Genomic DNA, 15,376 nt, shown 5'->3' with positions numbered 1-15,376 from the left:
CTGGGCCATCAGTCACTCATACCCACTAGGTGTTGTCCTTGAAGGTTCAGCCCCTGAGCTCTGACAAGGAAGATTCAAGAACCTCTCAAATGCAGTATGATCAGGTAGGGCCATCTATTCCTTTATGCCCAGAGCTTATTTTTTGATATATTCCATGTATTCATTTAATGACCAGAATGTATTATCTTAGACTATAGAGGTTACCTGGCAGAAAGAGCAGAGAGACAGCTTCAATGTCAGGAAGACCTAGATTTATGATCCACCTCGGATGCATTCTGGCACTGTGACCCTGGGTAACCTTACCTAATCCCTCAACATGCCCCCAGGTATCTCTCTGAGATGAATGCTCTGTCCAGGTAGCTAGATGGTGATGGACAGAATACTAGACCAGGAATCAGGAAGATGAGTTCAAATCCAAGCTAGTCAGACACTTGCTAGCTGTTACTTCTACCCTATTGGCTGGTTTCCTAATCTATAAATTGGGGATAATAACAGCATGTAGCCCCCACCCCAAGACCCCTCATGAGGATCAAATTGAAAAGCACTATAGAAATTTTAGCTATTCCTGCTGCTGCTACTATTATTGCTACTATTGCTGCTGTTACTACTGCTATTCTTCTTCTTCCTCCTGCTACTCCTCCTATTGCTGCTTCTACTCTTACTTCTGCTGCTTCCACTACTACTATTCTTATTACGACTATTGCTATTATTGCTACTTCTCTTCCTCCTCCTACTGCTACTGCTACTGCTGCTGCTGCTGCTGCTATTTCTGATACTTTTCTTCCAAATCCTGTTACTGCTACTCTAGCTGCTGCTACCGCTACTTCTCCTGCTACCACATTACTATTCCTATGATTATTCCTACTACTGCTACTGCTGCTGCTATTTCTGCTACTTTTCTTCCTCCTGCTACTGCTACTACTATAGCTGCTGCTACTGCTACTTCTGCTGCTACCATTACTACTATTCCTACTTCTACTACTATTTCTGCTGCTACTGCCACTGCTCCTGCTGCTGCTGCTGCTACTACTCCTCTTCCTCCTGCTTTTGCTACTATTCCTGCTGTACCACTACCACTATTACTACTACTGTTAATGCTACTGCTACTGTAACTACTGCTACCTGCTGCTACTCCTCTGCCTCCTCCTACTGTTACTACTACTACTGCTGCTGCTTCTGCTGCTACTACTACGACTATGACTACTACGACTACTACAACTACTATGACCATTCCTACTCCTATTCCTGCTGCCAGTATAAGCAGATTGATGGTAAAGAGCAGGAAGAGTCATCAAGTAAGACTAAAAATGACTGATCTCTATTAATAGAGTTGTATTATCTATGTGCTAAAGAAGAGATAATGCTGGATCTGGGATTCAAAAAGACCTGAGTTCAAATCCAGCTTAAGAAATTTACTGGCTAGGAAATTTCTCCCTGGACAAGTCACTTAACCTCTGTTTGCCTCAGTTTCTTCATCTGTAAAATGGGAATAATAAAAGCATATATCTCCCAGGGATGTTGTGAGGACCAAAAAAATTATATATAATGTATTGAGCACTTTTGCTTAGTACTATACCTATCACTATACTATCTAATATATCTAATATAGTAAGCTCTAAATAAATATTATTATTAGTAGTAGTAGTATTACTATTACTACTACTACTACTACTACTACTACTACTACTACTACTACTACTACTACTCTCTAGACATCTAGGTGTAGATAATACTGGTCCTAGAGCCAGAAAGAACTGAGTTCAACTTGTTTACTAGCTATGTGACCCTGAACAAGATCACTGACTGTCTCAGTTTCCTTATCTGTAAATGAGGATAATAAAAGCACTTACCTACCAGGATTGTTGTGAAAATAAAAGAGAAATTTTAAAAGTATCATGCAAATCTTAAAGTACTCCAAATGCAGGCTTAATATTAAGGACTGCCTATGAATGACAGAAAAAGATATTATCTGCCCTGGTAATTAAATAACAGTTTCAAGGGAAAAAATTAGATGGTATTATTGTCTCCATTCAAAAGACTGACTGACTTAAAAGACCCTGATTTTCTTACTTGTGTTGGAAATATTAAAGCTAGGTCCTAATTGGTACAAATAATGAATTCCCTTGAAGTGGTCACTAGATTCAAATGCACTCCACACATTTCCATAGCACTGAAACCAATTTCCATATTTAGGCAATTATATCTTTGAATTATACTAATTCTAGTCTGATTCAGTCAATTTATTATTTGCACATTTTAGGACCTATTTTTGTACTTAAATTACATCCTCTTCCAGTCCTATGGAGTTGCCCTAAGTTGCTGAAAGCTAGATCTCCAGAAGGAATCCTCTACTAGGAGCTAAGAATATTTTGAATCTGGGTCCTGAAAATAGATTGTGTTTATTGTCTGATGACCAATCTAATTAACTTTGGGGGTTTCATCCCTAGAAGGTTGGCTGCAGGGGTAGCCAGGTAGCAAAGTGGCTGGAGTACTGGCCCTGGAATCAGGACAAACTAAGTTCAAATCTAGCCTCAGACACTTAATAATTACCCCGCTATGTGAGCTTGGGCAAGTCACTTAATCCCATTGTCTTGCAAAAAAAATAAAATAAAAAGGTTGATTGCTAAGTTATGGATTTTTGGTGCCCCCAAAATTCATGAAGACTACCTATTAAGGAGGGGAGGGGTTGTAACATATTTTGCATACACCTATACATACACACATTTATTTATTTCTTGTTGGCGTATTTTAAAAATACATTATATATATACATATATACATATTTTAAAAATACATTATATATATACATATATACATATATATACATATATACATATATATACAATGTATTTTTAAAATATGCCAACAAGAAATAAATAAATGTGTGTATGTATAGGTGTATACATATAGGGGAAGATGATCAAGAAACAGAAGAGATAGTGTGTATATATATATGGAGGAAGGAGATAGAGACAGAAGACTTGGTTTCTTATCTTCCACTTAAGGATCAGGTAACCTTGTACAAGTCATCTTAACTCTTTGGATCTGAATTTCCTCATTTATAAAATAAAATGAGGGTTGAACAAGGTGCTAGCTAAAGCTCTTTCAATTTGAAGATTTCTTTGGTTCTTGTGAGTTCTTTTCTTAAAGGAGCAGTTTCTCTTTTCTAAAACATTCATGTGTCTTCAGTTGTCATCTAGAGAGTAAATTGCAAAGGATCTCCATCTGAGATCTGGGGTTGGCATACAGACTTTGGGAGAGTAGATCAATGGATCCTACTCAGAAAAAACATGTTCACCAACAGACACGAGACTGAAGTTTCTGGATTCATAGAATTATTGGTTTATGGGCCAGATAAACGGGAATAGCAGCCACAAGGATGATGTATTTAGTCTTGTTTTCTCTCCAACCTTTGTTGGGAAACAAATCCTATTCACTCTCCTCTAAAACAGGTCTCAAATCTGTTTTTTCCATTCTCCCTACTGTTCCCATTGCTTCCACTGGGTCTTATCACCAAGAACTCACACTACTGTAGCAGCCCCAAAACTGGTGCTCCTCCCTCTGTTCTTTGCTCCCTCCAAAGCAGCCTTCATGCTGACAGCCTGATCATTCTAATGCATTGACATAATGAAACCATCATTCTGCTTTACCATCTATGATGGCAGTGTAGTGGTATTTTGCTTGATTGACACAATTTTTTTTCAATAGAATGGATCAGGTATTTTTACCTTACATAAACCCTGATGAAAGTAAATTTGATTTCCCTCATTACTCCTGGGTTTAACTTATGGTGAGAACATTTTTTTTTGTCCACAGATTCCCTAGAATAAAAAAAACTAAATTTTGGAAATGCAGAAAAAATTAAGAAATTTCATGTCAAATAAAAATGACTTACCTCTTGCTTTGGAATTTTCTCCTTAAAAAAAGATAACAAAGAATATGAGTGAATGAAACTATGTATAAAACATACAATAGATATTGTGGTTTTTTGAATGGGAAGAAAATTAATTTCATGAGCAAAAAACAGAAAGACTTCTGCTGTAGTTTTGACAATAGAGGTTGGAATCAGCCTCTACCAGTCAGCTACTACCCTTGTATCTGCAATGAGATGACTTGACTTTTCAGATCCTCTTCTGCTGGCTGTTCTAAATTACTGCTTCATCTCAGGATTGTACTTGTGCAAGATGAGGGACACCAGCCTGAAGAATTACAAGTTATAAACCAGGTTCTTTCCTATTAACCTGGTGTATCCCTTGAGGACAGAGCAGATTTTTGGTCCCTGAGGTTATTTTCTTGAATGTCTGGACCAGCTCCTCTTTAGAGCCTTCAGCAATGAGGCTTTAGTTTTCTCCTGAGGGTCATAGGCTTCTAGAATGTTTCACTACAAAGGGATCCTAATAATTATCTCTTTGAAGCCTTTCTAGACTTACTTTCTTGTTGACATTTCTGAGCTTCCTTTACTACATAGTTCTGGAATTTTAAACTTCAATTTACTAAAAATTTATTAAGTACTGACAAAGATCTCTGCCCTCAAGGAGCTTATAAACCAATCTATAAGGCAGTTAGATTACTAAATGGGTAGAGGCCCAATCCTGAAGTCAGGAGGATCTAAGTCCAAATCTGGCATCAGACACTTGACATTTATTGGCTGTGTGACCTTGGGCAAATTACTTAACCCTGATAGTTATCTCCAGTTGTCCTGGTTCACATCTGGCCACTGGATCCAAATGGCTCCCGAGAAGAAAGTGAAGCTGGTGACTTTACACTCAAATCCAATTTACTTGAATGTTATGGCATCACTTCCCTGAAACCACGATGTTCTTCTGAAATAAAGGATAAACATCATCAATGCAGTCTGTACACAGGCATATAGCATGTGAAACTCACCATCACCTGTGAACTCCCATGACTGCTACCCCAAAGTTGGAGACATATAATGTATGTGGGTAAACATTCATTCAGATTCAAAGATCCTTTATTGATGTGATTTTTCTTGAGCCAATGAAAGGAAATACTAGTTCAAAGTAAGGACATATAACTCAACAGTTCAAGAAATAAATGATCAATGAGTCTGCCCAGGCAAACCAGGGAACACTCTTTCACAGGTAACCAGATTACTAGTGTGAATGAAGGTGCATATTGGTGAGGCACATTCATCGGTAGAGAAGACACAAAGGGAACATTCATGGAAGGAAGATACAGGGAAAAGACAAATGGGGCATCTGTCAGGGCTGGCTGGTCCTGGGCAACGTCCCTGAAGCCCTCTGATAATATCTTTGGGAAGGCCACTTTATTAATTTAGTTGTGAGGACTCTGGAAACCTCTTCAAGTTCTCTACTGCTCTGTTGCTCTAATGACCTATGGGGGGGTGGGGGGGAGTGGAGAGGACCAAGTGATGTCTTCCTGCTTGGAGAAATTTTGAATTCTTGGAGCTCTAGCCCTCAGGCTTGGTGTTGGGATTTTAATTTTGCTGTTTCTGCCTCAGGAAGCCTCACTCTGGATTCCGGCAACTTTTTGAATTGGAATGGGAGAGTTCTTTTTTACTCCTGTTAGCTTTCATGTCGGCTCTTCATTCATATCACAGCAGGGGAAGACAGAAAGGGGCCTGGGTGGACCTGGCTTTCCCTACAATATATCCTCCCCATTACCTCCACGTCCCGTCACACACCCTGAATAACTAAATCACCATACTCTTAACAGAGATGAATATATAGAGAGCAAAAACTGTTGGATATATTGGAGGAAGTGCTGAAGATTGTTGTCTTTCAGTCTTGAAAAGTATCAAAATGCCATCTCTACCTTAGATTCAAGTTGTTTGTTTGTTTGTTTGTCATTCATTCTCCAAGAAGACCAGGATATCAAGTAGGTGATGCCATAATATGCACATGAATTGGATTTGAATGAGGGAGAGCTGTGCAAAGCCATCTCCCTCACTTTCTTCAAGTTACTGTGTATCCAACTGTGACTGATCAGAGTCATAGGAGCCCAGAATGCTCAGCCACAGGTCAGGCACAAATAATCCATGTGAACATTGGGGTGAATTCTCTAAATTTGCACATCCCATGTTTCTTTTATGCTACTTCAATTCTGCCTTGCTCATAAATCGTGCCACGCTAGGCAGTTCTTTTCTAGTATCTCCCATGTCACACAATCAATTCCAAAGTTCTTGAGATATCTTGAGAATGTCCTTGTGTCCCTTTTTTGTTGACCTCCTGTGAATGCTTGCCTTGTGTAGCTCTTAAAATAAGTCTTATAAGGCAAGTGTTGGGGGGCAGAGCCAAGATGGCGACAGGAGAGGACCTTCTTCTCTCAGTTGCTCTGGAGCAAAACTTATAAACTAAGGACTCTAACTACACTTTCAAGAGACAAACCCACAGAGGGATCCGGTGAGGCAATTCTCCAACCCAAGGTAACCTGGGAAAGAGTGGAAAGCCTCGGCTCCACGGGATCGGAGGGATGGCCCACCAAAGGGGTGGCCCGCCAGAGCAAAGGAGCTTCAGCCTCCCAGAGGCAGCCCTAGGGCTCTGGGAGACCCTGCTCACAGCAGCAGGGCAGTTTCCTGATATATACCCCAGGGAGCACCAGGCACAACTTGGGGGAACAGCAGGGGGACCTCTGCCAGAGTGAACATGTGAAGTTCAGCCCTCAGGGCACACAGCAAGCAGCAGGGCCAAGCTAGCCCAGATCTAGGAAACAGAAGCAGGAGGAGCTGATAAGCAGGAGCCCCCAGGGCATGAGCCCATTGAGCAAAGGGAGGGGAGTGAAGAGAGAGACTGCAGAGCTCTGTTCCTGGAACAGGACTCTGACCACATTCAGATCCTGATCACAGTCTAGGCCCCCCCATAGAACAGCAGGGCCTCACCACCTCAGCCCCATGGCAGAGGTGGACACTTATGTTCATTCACAGATCAGTAAGGAGGACAGAGACCCACACACTGAGATCCTTGTGGGGGTGTCCCAAAAACTCAGGAAGCACCCCGAAACCAGGTTCAGGCTGAAAAAATGAGTAAGCAGAGAAAAAAGAGGAACACCATTGAGAAATACTTTGCCTGTGACCCCAAGAAGGATCAAAATACTCAATTTGAAGATGAGGAGGTACAAGCTCCTGCATCTAAAGACTCCAAGAAAAACAGAAATTGGGCTCAGGCCATGATAGAGCTCAAAAAAGACTTTGAAAATCAAGTGAGGGAGATAGAGGAAAAATTTGGAAAAGAAATGAGAGAGATGCAGGAAAAACATGAAAATGAAGTCAGCAGCTTAGTCAAGGACATCCAAAAAGATGCTGAAGAAAATAACATGTTAAAAACCAGCATAGGTCAAATGGTTAAAACAGTTCAAAAAGTTAATGAAGAAAAGAATGCTTTAAGAAGAAGAACTGACCAGATGGAAAAGGAGATAAGAAAGCTCTCTGAGGTAAACAAATCCTTCAGACAAAGAATAGAACTCAGGGAGATTGCTGATTTTACTAAAACTCAGGACTCAATACTTCAAAACCAAAAGAATGAATAATTAGAAGAAAATGTGAAACATCTCATTGAAAAAACAACTGATATGGAAAACAGATTTAGGAAAGATAATTTAAAAATTTTTGGAATACCTGAAAGTCACGACCAGGGAAGAACCTTGACATCATTTTCAAAGAATTATTACAGGAAAATTGCCCTGATATCCTAGAAGCAGAGGGCAAAATAGAAATGGAGAGAATCCACTGATCTCCCTGAGAAAAAGATCCAAAAAAAAAAAAACCCCAACCCCCAGTAATATTACAGCCAAGTTCCAGAACTCCCAAGTCAAAGAGAAAATATGACAAGCAGCCAGAAGGACACAACTGAAATACCATGGAGCTGCAATCAGGATCACACAGGACTTAGCAGCAACTACATCAAAAGCTTGTCGGGCTTGGAATATAATATACTGGAAGGAAAAAGAGCTTAGAATGCAACCGAGAATCAACTACCCAGCAAAACTGAACATCCTTTTCCAGGGGAAAAAGATAGACTTTCAACAAACCAGAGGAATTTCAAATGCTCCTGTTTGAATGGCCAGAGCTGAACAGAAGGTTTGATCTTCAAATACAGGACTCAGGCAAAGCATAGAGAGTGGAGGAGAAGAGGAAAATGAGGGACTTAATGATGATGAACTGCATGTATTCCTGTATAGAAAAATGACACTTATAATACTCATATGAACCTTCTCATTTAATAGAGCAGGTAGAAGGAGCTTTTATAGATAAAGCATAGGAGAAAACTGAATTTGAAGATATATTGTGGTATAAAATGGAGTCAATAGATAAAAGGGAAATGTAATGGGAGAAAGAAAAAGGAGAGGAGGAATAGGCTAAGATATTTCACATAATAGAATTTTTCTTTATTACAATGAGCTATTGCAATGATATGGAAGGGGGGAAGGTGAGGGGGAATGAGGCAATCTTTGCCTTCATCAGAGGTGGCTAGGAGAGGAAACAGCATATATACTTAATGGGGTATAGACATCTGTAGTAAGAAGGAGAAAAGGGGGACAGGGGGAAGGTGGGGTATGTGAGTGATGGAGGAGAGGATGGACCATGGTGGGAGAGTGGTCAGATATAACACATTTTCTTTTTTACTTCTTGCAAGGGGCTGGGATTGGATGGCCTGTCCAGGACCATAGGGCCAGGTTGATGCTGGGTAAGGGAGGGTATTTGGGTTCGGGGCCTCTTGGCCCCAGGGCCAGGGATCTGTCTGCTGTGCCTCTCAACTTCTCCACAGCAGGGACAGAGTGAAAGGAGAGAGAAAATATAGTACATGGCAGTACAGAAGTATGAATGGAGGGAGTTGCAATCAGCAATGGCAACAGTGGGAAAATATGGAAGTAACTTTTGTGATGGACTTATCATAAAGAATGTGATTCCCCATGACAGAGCTGGTGGTGTTGGAACACAGACTGAAGCATATTTATTATTATTATTGTTATTATTTTCTGGGGGATGTTGCAGGGCAAATGGGACGGGGTGGCCTACCTGGGGCTGCACAGCTGGGTGATTGTTGGGTGCCTGGGTCCGGATTTGGACCTGGGTGCTCCTGGCTCAAGGGCCAGTGATCTGTCTGCCACCCAGCCGCCCCTACTATCATTATTATTATTATTACTATTTTATTTTATTTTGGTTCTTTTTTTTTTTGGTTTTTGTAGGACAATGGGGTTGGGGTAGCTTGCATGGGGTCACATGATTGTTGGTGTCTGGGGCTGGATTTGGGCTAGGGTGCTCCTGACCATGTTCCTCAATTTCATCACTTTATAAAGATGTAAATGAAACACTCAAGAGTAGATTGGGTCACATATAACCCCTTTGGAGGGTAGCAATTTGTCATGGAGCCAGATGTACTAGAGACATACTATGGAATTTTGTGATGGGTTCATTGATAGAATTTTCAAAGATTTTCTTGAGTTCTTACCTATAGGGCACCATATGGGATGAAACTAGTTTACACCTCCTCTTGGAAATGATCAAGATATGGAGATACATCTTGAATATGATGAGGACATATCCCTTTTGTTGTGAATGTGTCACCCAGTTTTTCCTTTTTTGCATACAGACTCTGGGAACTTTAATCCCATACTACAAATGATGAAACATTTTAGTATAGTTTCCTCACATATTAAAATCCTCTGTTTGGTTTTTTTAAAATCTTTCAGAGCACACTCCCCTCCTACCTTTCCAATCTTCTTAAACTTTAATTCCCTCTACAAACTCTAGGATTCTGCCATATTGGCCTCCATGCTGCTTCTCACACAAGAAACTCCATCTCCTATCTCCATATCTTTTCCATGACTGCCCATCTGTGTCTTCATTTCCATCTCCTGGGTCCCAAAGCTTTCTTCAAAATTCAACTCAAATCCCACATTCTGCAATGTAGATGAGTGTTAGATTCTTAGGCAGAAAGGGACACTTGGAGATTGAGAAATTTGTCGAGCATCTAGTTATAAAACAGAAGAGCCAACAGGATTTCAGCTCCACTGGTGATAAAGGAAAGTGGGGCATGTCATTTTGGTTCACAGCCTTAGTTGGTTTTGGAGATTTAGAAGATGCCATGGGAAATGTGTGTGTCTGGAGGATAACTTTGATCCATTTCACTGCAATGGGTATGGTAAGCACCCTCTGAAATATTCCTTCCTATTGGGACAAGACACGTATGGATCTTCTGATAGAACCTTTTTAACAAATTTAAAGGTCTGGCCACCTTGATGAATATTCTGTGCCTCCCTGATGGGGAGAAGAGGAATTCTCTCCCTTATTTTATTTTATTTTTTTTAGTTTTTGCAAGGCAATGGGTTTAAGTGGCTTGCCCAAGGCCACACAGCTAGGTAATTATTAAGTGTCTGAGGCTGGATTTGAACTCAGGTACTCCTGACTCCAGGGCCAGTGCTCTAACCACTATGCCACCTAGCTGCCCCCTCTCCCCTATTTCTGACAAGACACAACTTGCAAATGTGGTTGGTGCAATGCAGCTGTCCCTTAGGGAGGTGGACTCACCTGAGCTGGCATTTAGACAATCTATGGAAATTCAGTAGTAGTCCAAGGCGACAGGGAAAGTCAGTCATGTTAGTAAGCCTTGTGGATTAAGAAATAGTTCGTAAATAGCGGCATCATTCCTTCCCGGACTGGGCCCTCCTTTTTCCATCCCTTCCTTTCTTCCTTTCATTATTCTTCCACTTAAAGGTAAGGAAGAGGGTCAGCGAGGTCCACCCTCCATCACAGGCTGCCTTGTCAAACTCCCGGAGGCTCCGCAGGCTTCGGCCGGTCTCCAGAATTATACATGCGGGGTCGCTGCTAATGGGATAGTCCCGATGCTGGTAAAGCTCCTCCTTTCCCACCATATTTTTCTTGGGATGAAACCTCTGCTGACTGGCATTTTGACTGGCATGCCCCACTTCCGCCCGCCCTCTGAGGGCTCCTCCCTCCCACGTGACTCCTCCCCAATCTCACGCAGGCGCACTCGAGCCCAGCAGTCACACCCTGACCTAGGCAGGCTCTTCTGAGCTGCCATGTGGCGGGAGTCCTGGACCCGCGGCCTTCCTGGGGGTCTCCCGGGGGAGATCATTCTCCTGCATCCGGTGTGGAGGGAGTCAGGATCCGAGCAGCACGTCCTGACGTCGGGGCAAAGGTCACGGGTGCACCACGTGGCTCTTCCCCAGCCCCTCCCCCCATGGTCAGTGGTTTGGTTCCGGCTGCTCCATGGTTCTCGGAGCCCTGGGCAGGGGAAGGCCTTGGAGAAGAGGCCAGAGGAGAGGAAAGGGGGAAATGAGAGGAAGGATGCCCCAGATGTTGGGGTGCAGATGGAGTGGTGGGAGGTGCCGCGGACCTCCCCCTCCTCTCTAGGGCTGGAATCAAAATGGAGGCCTGCAGACGGTCACGTGGCGCAGAATGCCCACCCCTTCCTGTGTCACGTGCCCTTGCCCTGCCAATGAGAGCCTGCCCAGAGGAGTTCAAGGAGGTCCAAGAAGTCTGGTCATTGGTCAGAGGTCATGGAGGGCCAAGAAGGCTGGTCATTGGTCAGAGGGCCTGGGGCCGTGGGGAGGAGCAGGAAGGGAAGCAGAAGCTCAGAAAATCATCCTCAGGGGCGCAGGCCCCTAGCAGAGGCAGCTTAAGAGGCACAGAGCTCTGTGGACAGGCCTGCTGGCACCCGGGGCGCCCGGCTGTGGGGCTCCCCCAGGCTGGCACATTGAATTATTCCCATTAGCTCACTTGAGCTTTGCCCTCGTGTTCTCTCCCTCTCCCTCTGCGTGTGTATTTTATATATATTTATATGTATCTATATTATATATTTATATATTCATATATACAAATATAAAATTATATAACCTAAATTTATAATATAAATATAAATTTATATATGTATATTTATATATGTATATAAATAAATGTATTTGTATATTTATATATAATTGACATAGTTTCCCAAAATGTAAATATCACAGGACAGGCATCTAAAAGCCCATAGTTAGTAAAAATCATTCACCCTCAACCTCACTATTTAAAAAAATAATTTATCATTTGTTACCGTATATCATCAATATTTAGCCCCTATCACTTTTTGAAAGTTCAGGCTGGTGACGAAGCTCCTCCACTTTCCCAAACACATCAAGATTAAAATTGCCCCTTCACTAATGACTTTCTATGTACTAGACACTATTCTAGGGGTAGGAGATATCAAAAGGAAGACAAAAGCAAAAGAAATCCCAGTCCTTATTCTTAAAAGGCTTGTAAGTGAAACTCACATACCAGCATTCCCCTTTACTATTACCTATTACCTATTCCAAATCTCCTTTCCTATTTCCACCAAAGAAAATATTTACATAGGAAGAATTATATTGATCTAGACTAGTGGTTCTTAATCTTTTAATGTGTCATGGAACCCTTTGGCAATATAAGGAATGCTATGGATCCTTTTCTTGATCAATAAACATTTTATTGAACTCTTAGAATGTGGCCTCTGCTGGAAATATAAGAAAAGATTTACCAAGGATACAAAAAAAAAAACCAGACCCTGCACTCAAGTACCTTACAGTTTAATGTATGACACAATTTGAAAAAAAAATTTATAAGCAGAAAAAATTGGAAATAATAAGAAACAGTGGACAACACTAGGATGAAGGAAGATTGGGAGAAGCTTCTTACAGAAGGTAGGATTTTAGGTGACCCTGAGGGATCCAGGAAAACCATAAAGTGGAAATGAAGTGGCAAAGTATACTAGACCTGGGTGATCTATGTTAAGTGAAAAAGCCTGGAGTTGGGAGATAGAATGTTGTCTCTCAAGGAACAGGGAAAAGACCATTGTCACTGGTTCACAGTAAATGGTGGAATATAAAAAGCAAGAAGACTAAAAGGTGAGGAGAAACAGGAAGATTTCTGAATAACAGATCATTTTATATGTGATTCTTGAAATGATACATAGCCACTGAAGTAAACTGGGTACAAGTTGAGATGGTCTGTTTAACATTTGAGTGAAGCATGAACAGGAAGAGAGAGAGATCAATCAGTATATTTTATAGTAGTCCAGATATAAGATGGTAAATATCTGATATCAGTATGGTGGCAGTGTCTGAGGAAAGAAGGAAGGTGTGCAATAGAATTGATCATGGGAACATCTTCAGCTTTAGCAACTGATTAGATATGGAGAGAGAAAGTGAGGAGTCAGGGATAATACCTAAATTGTGAACCTGGGTGGCTAGGAGAATGGGGGTGGGGAAAAGGTGAGTTCAGTTTGGGACATGTTGAGTTTAATATGTCTATGGAGCATCCAGTTCCAAAAGTCCAACAGGTACATGGAGATATGCCACTGGAGGTTAGCAGAGAAGTTTACTGATAGACAAATAGATTTGAGCATCAGCATCCTAGAAATGGTAATTGAATTCATGGATGTTGATGAAATCTCCAAACTAAAGAGCATAGAGAGGAAAGGGAAGAGTGTGGGGTCATGCAAAGTTAGTGGGCACAATCGGAATAACAATTTAGCAAAGGAGACTGAGGAGGAATGATCATATAGATAAGAGGAGTACTACTTGGGGATAATGTCAGAAAGAAATAAGTTTTAAGAAGAGGGTGATCGACAGTGGAAAAGGCTGCAAATGAAACCTCTAAAAAAGGCCACTTTGGAGAGCAGTTTCATTTGAATGATGAAGTCAGATGGCAGATTTTAGATAATTTAGAGAAAGTGAAAGAAAAGGAAATGGAGGCACTGAATTTAGATGGCTTTAAGTAGTTAGATACAAATGAAAAGAGATAGTAATATCACGTGTACCCATTGGAATGTAGTGAACTTTTGCAAGTCAAGAGAAAGAAGCAGTTAGTAGAAAAGTAGAGATTAAATGGAAAAAAGGAAAGAATGGAGATAATAGAATTGACAATGGTGGGGAGAATAATGTTTTAAAATGCACAAAATAAACAGGATTACAAAGGAAACCAATTATAGTGAAAGTTCAGTAAAAAAAAATTTTAAATCAACTTGATATACCCAAGGTTAAGAACTGATTTGAACATTGGAATCACATAATTTTTTCAAGGTAACTTTGACATCCTTGTTTCCCAGGCTGTAGATGATAGGATTTAGCATGGGGGTAACAATACAGAATAGAACAGAGACCAGGATGTCAACATCTAGGGAGTAGCCTGAGCTGGGTCGATCATAGTTGAAATTTCCAGTTCTGTAATAGATGACCACCACAGTGAGGTGAGAGGCACAGGTGGAGAAGGATTTTTCCCACCCTTGAGCAGACTGGATTTTCAAGATGGCAGAGATGATGAGCATATAGGACACAGCAGTGAAGAGGCAGGGGCAAAGACCAATGATGGAACTGGACATATAGAGGGCAACCTCATTGACTGAAGTGTCTGAGCAAGAGAGCTTCAGGAGGAGGGGTATATCACAAAGAAAATGGCTGATCTGGTTAGGACCACACAAAGTGAGAGCTGCTATCAACCCTGTATGTGAAAGAGAATTCACTAACCCACATATCCAGGGCCCAGTTGCTAAGTAGGCATAGACTCTGTTGCTCATGAGAATTGGGTAGCGTAATGGATGGCAAATGGCTATAAATCAGTCATAAGCCACAGCAGGCAACAGGACACACTCAGAGCCTGCAAAAGTAACAAGGAAGAAGAGTTGGGACAAGCAGCCTTCATAACTAATAGTCTTCTTCTCTCTGAAAAAGTTTGCCAGCATGTTGGGGACAGTGGTGGAGGTGTAGCAGATGTCCAGGAAGGACAGGTTACTGAGGAAATAGTACATAGGGGTATGAAGAACAGGGTTGATTCTGATTGCTGTTAATATGAGAAGATTACCCAGAAGAGCTAGCAGATATACAACTAAAATTATCAGGAAGAACAACCCCTGCAGTTTCGGGTGGTTGGAAAACCCCAGGAAGATAAATTCAGTGACAACCATTTGGTTTCCCCTTTCTTTAATGTCCTCCATAGCTGAAATGAAAATAGAATATAACATTGTTTGGCACAGAAGAGAGTTAACTCCTTCCTCTACCTCACCCCCTTCACTGCATTATAAGCTCCACATATCAGTGGAAAGTACTTAACCCAGAACAAAGAGAGCAGAGAAAAGACAAAGATGAACATACAACACTCATCAGAATGGTTGGTCTCTTTAGGATCAAAATGACATTGTTGTGTTAGAGTTAAATTACAGTGTGTCTAACTGTTGCTGATGAGACCAATATGATTTTGGAATGTTTCATCATAGGCCAAAAACAAATAGGTACATTGCATAGGGCAACAACACAATCAATTTGTTTAGGGGAAGCAGAAGAAAAGAGAGAAAGAGAGACAGTACCAGGCTCAAAATTATGGTAGAGAGGGAAGAGGAAGGGAACAGTGAAATTTGACTGT

General features: G+C 41.3%; 1 pseudogene; it reads right to left on the bottom strand.

Moving 5' to 3' along the window:
• Positions 1-13,997: 13,997 nt before the first annotated feature.
• Positions 13,998-14,951, bottom strand: LOC141489485 (olfactory receptor 5V1-like; annotated as a pseudogene).
• Between the last annotated feature and the right edge of the window lie 425 nt (positions 14,952-15,376).

This window comes from Macrotis lagotis, chromosome 5 (assembly GCF_037893015.1).
Source record: "Macrotis lagotis isolate mMagLag1 chromosome 5, bilby.v1.9.chrom.fasta, whole genome shotgun sequence".
NCBI lineage: Eukaryota > Metazoa > Chordata > Mammalia > Peramelemorphia > Peramelidae > Macrotis > Macrotis lagotis.
Note: the sequence above shows the minus strand (reverse complement) of the source record. Positions and strands in the feature narration are given on the sequence as shown.